This window comes from Amaranthus tricolor, chromosome 12 (assembly GCF_026212465.1).
Source record: "Amaranthus tricolor cultivar Red isolate AtriRed21 chromosome 12, ASM2621246v1, whole genome shotgun sequence".
NCBI lineage: Eukaryota > Viridiplantae > Streptophyta > Magnoliopsida > Caryophyllales > Amaranthaceae > Amaranthus > Amaranthus tricolor.
In genome coordinates, this window is record NC_080058.1 from 13297429 (window position 1) to 13304928 (window position 7500).

The following is a 7500-nucleotide window of genomic DNA, read 5'->3' on the forward strand; positions in this document are numbered from 1 at the left end:
TTACCAAGCAATCATAGCAACACAGTTTACTCCATATAGTATAAAAACACAATATAAAATATATGTTTTTAAATAGTTTCCAAAAATAGTTAACATAAATCACTAAGTATTTCAAATGTAATAACTTTGAAATCAGAACAATTAATCATATAATCAGAGCATATATCTTATATTCCTATCAACAGAACATTCAAAACTATTATTAGAACAATTCATCATCAGAGTCATCAGAGCAACAGTTCATCAAATAACTTCTATTATCAGAGCAATATAAATCAATCTTGATCATAAGTATCAGAGCATTAAGCATTAACAAAAGGTGTTAACTATATACTGACAATAGATTAACTATACTTTGACAATCACAGCAAAATCAGCAAGCAATAAACAAGCAATAAACAATCATTAGCAGCACACAGCCAAACAGCCTTAGATCATGAATCATAACCTTAATCCTAAAGTCCAACATAATAGATATTATCAGAGCTAAGCATACTCAAGCATTATTTAAGTTTGTGTCAAATATTCCCCCTTTTGACATCATTCAAAAAGAATTGAATCAATCAAACCACAGCACTACGCATATAGACATAGTCAAAGAGAGAATAAGGATGCACAAAGTAAAAAGCAGTAACAATGAATGCAAACATGATCAACTATGATCAATCGTCACAGATAGTTAGTAGTATAAAAGAAAATGTAGGTCATAGTGTGAATTAAGACAAACAGTACCCCAGCTGGTACAATTCAAAAGCAAAAAAAACTGTTTGATGATAGTGATGGTTGCAACAAATAAGAAAATATTATGAATATCAGGAGAAATTAAGATGCAGGAGTTTCTTCATCTATATATTCTGTTTCCACCTCTACTGTGTCAAGCTTGGCCCCCAAACGTGCTTCCATTTGGTCCATTTGAGCAGATAGTGAGGCTATAGAGACACGAATTTCATCTTTAAAAACAAGAAAGCTGGACTGCAAATCATTGAGTTTCAGGAGAATGGAGGTTAGAGGGTCAGTGGGAATTGTAGTGTCACCTAAACCTTGATGTGGTGAAGAAGGTACTGGTGATGGTGATGGTATATGTGACTTTGGTGGTGAAGATGGTTGTATTGGTGATTGTGGTGGTGATGGTATATGGAATGACGGTGTGGCAGGTTTAGGTGAGGAAGGATGGCTTGGTTGTGTTGTTGTGTATGAGGTAGAGTCATCATCAATAACAACAACAGGTTTCTTTCCTTTAGAAGCTAGCCTACTACTCTTCCTAGGGGTTAAACCAGGTGAAGAACCCTTCTCATTTTTCTTTTCTTCTTCCTCCACAGCAACCTTCACCAGTTCCTTCACTACTTCCCCCTTACAAGAGTTTTCCTCCTGTTCCTCTTCAGAATGCCCCTCTGCCTTCTCAGTGGCAGAGGGAACAGGCGTCTGTTCCTCCTTATTTACTTCCTCCTCCTCAACTTTTTCTTCATTTTCTTCTTCATTGGTGCCCTCAGATTGTTCAAAAACATTTTCAAGAGTCCCATTTTCATTTAATCTTAGATGCAAGTTATTCAAACACTTAACACCTACTTTGTTATTTGGACCATCAAGAGGAACACCCAACTTCATAAATATCCATGTTAACAATCCACCATATCCTAACATATTACGCTTAAAAATACAATCATTTAAGTGAAAAATCATCAAAGAGGGAAAATTAATCTTGATGTTATTAGCCATACAATATATTAACGTAGCATCCCTTAAACTAACCTCACTTCTTTTAGATGTGCGAGGCAGAATAAATCGTCTTGCTATATTGTATAACAGCTTGTGCATTGGTGACAGCACATTGTGACTAACCTTTCCTCTTTTCTCTTTTATCCCTAGAAACTTCCAAACTACCTTCTCATTTATCCCAGAAAAATTGATTTTTGATCCAACAACATATATATCAAATCCAGTGGAGGGAACACCTAACCACCCTCCTAAAATCAAACAATTAAATTCAATTTTAATCCCCTTAACAACACTAGTACAAACGCCATGGTCAAAAGAAAAGTTTGAAACAAACTCGCGCATCAAGTTAGGGACATTGGGTTGCAACAGTGTTCTGCCATTAAAGATTCCCAACATTGATTTTGCAAAATGGCGTGAAATTGAGGAAAGAAATTAGATTCATACCATTGTTTGTCTAGCCCGAAACCAACAATCATTTCTTTGGATATCTCCTCAGCACTAACTGGAACAACAACTTTTGCCCTTTTTGAAGATGATTTCTTTACTGTAGAGTCCCTCTCTCTCTTTTTGGTTTCATGCACTCCAGAGGCAACCGGGGTTTCCTGTTGCTTTCTTGATGAGGACTCAGTTTCGGTAATGAGAGGTGTTGGATGGATGACTTGAAGAGGTTTGGGTTGCTTCATTTTTGGGGTTTGATTCTTGGTTTTCATGGTGATTTGAAAAATCAAGAGAAAGAAAAGCTAGGTTGAAGACGGTTTTGGGAGTGAAATGCAATTGATGATGAAATAAAGGATTTGACGTGAGAGAGAGGGTATAAAATGCATGTGAGGGGACGTGAGTTTAGTTGATTCAAGTTCCTTATTTAATTCGTGCATATGAACACATAATGTGAAATGGAAACAGACGAATTTAGTGAAGAACTATGATGATTCAACTCCCACTTCTTAAAAAAATTGCTGGAGAAATTAATATATCAATTATTAAAAAAATTTTATGAAAATAAAAGATAAATGGAAATTTTATGCTACCACAATCTGATCAAATCAAACATGCAATCATAAGAGCACTCACAGTATATACTTTTAAATAGTGCGTACCTGATTCTTTCAATAATTGATTTTTCAATCAAGATTTTTGTGGTTGATCGACTTTTTCAAATTTTCATTTTGTCTTTAAGGATCACATTTATCACTTACTTCAATTCAACTTGATCATGCCCAGTTCTAATCTCATCTTTTCATGTTGTTCCCTTGGGAGCGGCTTTGTCATGATATCAGCTATTTGTTCGTTTGTATTAACATGCTTGACGATAATATTTTTATTTTCGACGTTGTCCTTAAGAAAATGATGCCTAATGTGAATATGTTTTACTCTAGAATGATGCACTGGATCTTTTGATATGCATATAGCACTCGTATTATCACAATAAATAGGAACACATTCAAACTTAATACCAAAATCTCTTAGCTGTTGTTTTATCCAAAGCATTTGGGAACAGCAAGCTGCTGCTGCTACATATTCAGCTTCGGCAGTGGATAGTGCAACAGTGTTTTGTTTCTTGGAACTCCACGAAACTAAACATGAGCCAAGAAATTGTACCATACCTGAAGTACTTTTTCTATTAACTAGATCACCTGCATAATCTGCATCACTAAAACCTTTCAAATCATAAACATCACTTTTAGGATAAAATAAGGACAAGTCGTCTGTTCCCTTCAAGTATCTCAAAATTCGTTTTACTGCTGTGAGATGTGATTCTTTGGGGTTGGACTGAAATCTAGCACATAAACCAACACTAAAAGAAATATCGGGTCTACTAGCAGTTAGATATAACAAAGAACCAATCATGCCTCGATACATGGTTTGATCAATAGTTGTTCCATTTGGGTCTTCATCTAATCTAACATTTGTAGCCATAGGTGTATGGTTGGTTTTAGCATTGTTTAGTCCATATTTCTTAAGAAGTTCTTTGATGTATTTTTGTTGATGAATAAAAATACCATTTTCAGTTTGTTTAATTTGCAACCCAAGGAAGAAGTTTAGTTCTCCCATCATACTCATTTCAAATTCATTGCTCATTAGGTTAGCAAATCCTTTACATAGCAATTCATTCGTGGCTCCAAAAATAATATCATCAACATATATTTGAACAACTAGAATATCAGAACCTTTATTTTTAAAGAATAAGGTTTTATCAATTTTACCTCTAACAAAGTCATTTTGGATTAAAAACTTTGATAGTCTTTCATACCATTGCCTTGGAGCTTGTTTCAAGCCATAGAGAGCTTTATCAAGCTTATAGACATGATCAAGACATGAGGTATTTTTAAAGCCTGGTGGTTGTTCAACAAAAACTTCTTCATCAAGAAAACCATTTAAGAAAGCACATTTCACGTCCATTTGATATAATTTAAAATTCATGAAAGCAGCAAAAGAAATTAAAATTCTAATAGCCTCTAACCTTGCTACCGGTGCAAATGTCTCGGTATAATCAATACCTTCTTGTTGATTGTATCCTTTGACCACGAGCCTTGCTTTGTTTCTAACAATTATTCCATGCTCATCTAGTTTATTCCGAAATACCCATTTCAAACCAATTACCTTTTTGTGTTTCGGTTTGGGTTCCAAGTGCCATACTTTATTTCTTTCAAATTCATTTAATTCGTCTTGCATGGCCACGATCCATTCGGAATCCTTTAGAGCTTCTTCATGATTCTTGGGCTCGAGTGATGATAGGAACGCAAAGTGTGCACAAAAGTTTCTCATTTGAGATCTAGTTTGTGTTCCTTTATTCAAATCACTTATAATCAAATCAAGAGGATGATAACTTTGATATTTCCAAGGTTTAGGCACAAATTCTCTTGTGGGAACAATAGCATGTTCTGGTTCATCAGCTTGATCAATATTCTGTTCAGCTACTGGATCGTTTTGCTCTTCTGTGGGAACAGCTGGATAGAAAACAGTCTGTTGGTTCTGAAGTACTGGTTGTTCCTGATCAAGACCGTTTCTTTCTGCCTCTTCTGGGATCAGCTGTTCACCTGCTGTTCCTTGATCTTGCATTTTCATTTCTTCTTCATCATTCTCAAGACTTGCAAGACCTATCTTAAAATTATTTGTATCCTGTTCACTTGACAAAAAGTTAGTTTCATCGAAAATTATGTGAACGAATTCTTCCACACTCATTGTTCTTTTTGTTATAAACTCTATATGCCTTACTTTGAGATGAATAGCCAAGAAATACTGCTTCATCACTTCTTTCATCAAATTTACCTATATTTCGTTTTCCATTAACATGTACAAAACATTTGCATCCAAACACACGAAAATAGGAAATATTTGGTTTAACACCTTTAAGCAATTCATAGGGTGTCTTTGAAGTGATTGGTCTTATTAATACACGATTCAAAATATAACATGCAGTATTAACAGCTTCGGCCCAAAAATTTCTAGGTAGACCACTAGCAATTAACATGGTTCTAGCCATTTCCTCTAAAGTCCTATTTTTCCTTTCTACTACACCATTTTGTTGTGGTGTTCGTGGTGCTGAAAAATTATGACTTAATCCATGTTCATTGCAATAAATCATGAAACTTGAATTTTCGAATTCTCTACCATGATCTGACCTTATGTGAATAATTTGATTATTGGTAGATTTTTGTATTTTGTTAGCGAAAGAAACAAAATTAAAAGCTTCATCTTTACTAACTAAATAAAATCCAAGTAAATCTACCGTAATCATCAACAATAACAAACACATATCTTTTGCCACTCCGGCTTTGTGTTCTCATAGGTCCACATAGATCCATATGTAATAATTCAAGTGATTTAGTGGTGGTCACAACATTCTTTGATTTAAAAGATGATCTCACTTGTTTTCCTTTGGCACAAGGATCACAAATTTCCTGCTTAAGGAATTTTATAGTTGGTAGTCCTCTAACTAGGTCTTTTGATCTTAATGTATTAATCAATGAATAACTAGCATGACCTAGACGCTTATGCCAAAGAAGTGGGTCGTCTTCTATAACACTTAGACACGTTAGACTGTTTCTAGGAACAGTGTCCAGGTCCACCACATAGGTGTTCCCTTTTCTGATTCCCTCAAGAACAGTGTTTCCTGTGTCATTCCTAGAAATAATGCATCTTTCAGAAGTAAAGTTTACAGAGTTACCTTTATCACAAAATTGAGAAATGCTAAGTAAGTTATGTTTCAAATTCTCAACTAAAAATACATTATCAATGGCATGGGAACAGGACCTTCCAACCTTTCCTTTGGCTATTATCTCACCCTTCATATTGTCACAGAAGGTTACTGTTCCCCCATCATAGGTTTCAAGTGAGAGAAACTTAGATTTGTCACCCGTCATGTGCTTGGAACACCCACTGTCGAGATATCATGAGCTGTTCCCCCTCACTTGGACCTGAAAAAAAATTAATGGTTAGTTACAGGAACCCAGACTTTCTTAGGTTCCTTGTCGATTTTGCATGAATCATTTTTCTTAATCTGAATGTTATCGACATAGTTTCTGTTAGAGACAGTGTACTGTTCCCTTTTGGTGCACTGGTCCTTCAGTTGGCCAGTTCCTCCACAGAAGGAACAGATTCTGTCACTAGGGAGATCAACGTAAGCTTTCTTCTTCTTGTTATTCTTAAAGTAATTTAGGCCTTTTGAATTTTTTTTCTTTTGGCATCTTAAATCCATTTGGGAGTAATTTTGATTTTCTCTTTTTCTCTTGAATTCAATTCAAGCTTATCATTAATGTTACGGTTGGATTCTAGATTCAATTTTAAATTTTGAAACTCATTGCACAAATCTTTAGTAGATGCATCATTTAATTCTTTATTCAAGCCTAATAATTTGTATTGCGACAACTCAATATTAAGAATAACATTTTCCTTTTTAATTCTCTCTATATTTTCCTTTAGAATTATGTTTTGATCCAACAAACTGAAAAATCTGTTTTGGACATCATATCTAAAGGTGTTTATATAGGAGACATGGTCTTTGCTTACCTTGAGTTCCTTTTCTAATTGGAGACACTTAACATTACAATTTTCAAGTTTAGCTTGTGTTTCCTTTAGCAACTCTATTAATTTATTTTTACTAAATTTGGATGGATGAAAATAAAATGAGTTAGAAATATATACCTGTTGCGGGTTTGAGAACAATTTCATTGTTGGAGTTAGTAGTGGTTACCTCAAAATCTCCAATTTCGATTACTCTCCAAACTTGATAATTTTCCGCTTTGATAAAGATCTCCATCCTATTCTTCCAATAAATGTAGAATTTTCCATTAAACATCGGTGGTCTTTGAGTAGAATGTCCTTCTTCCATTCCCTCGTACATAATTGACATTTTTGGGAACACCAGGATTCTGCCCTCAGGGTTTCCTGATCTACTGGGAACAGGGCTCTGATACCAATTGTAGACTCAATTAGGAACGGGAACAGTAACAAGAGGGGGGGTGAATTGTTGTTGTTACTAGTTTAAACGTTTTTGCCCTGTTTTTGCGGAATTGAATAAAATAAATAAAGCTTAAACTTAGAGCGAAATAATTAAAAGAGACAAACGATTTTTACGTGGAAACCTTCTAGGCCTAAATAGAAGGAAAAACCACGACCCCTCGGAATTTCTAAATTCTCCACTATGTTTAAGGCAACTCGTTACAATTACATTAAACATCTTACTTCACTCGAAGTGCATCAACTAGGCCAACTCTTCTCTCTTAAATTGCTTCACTCAAAGCAACAAACTTAGCTTCACTAAAAGCTAATTCTCACCACTAG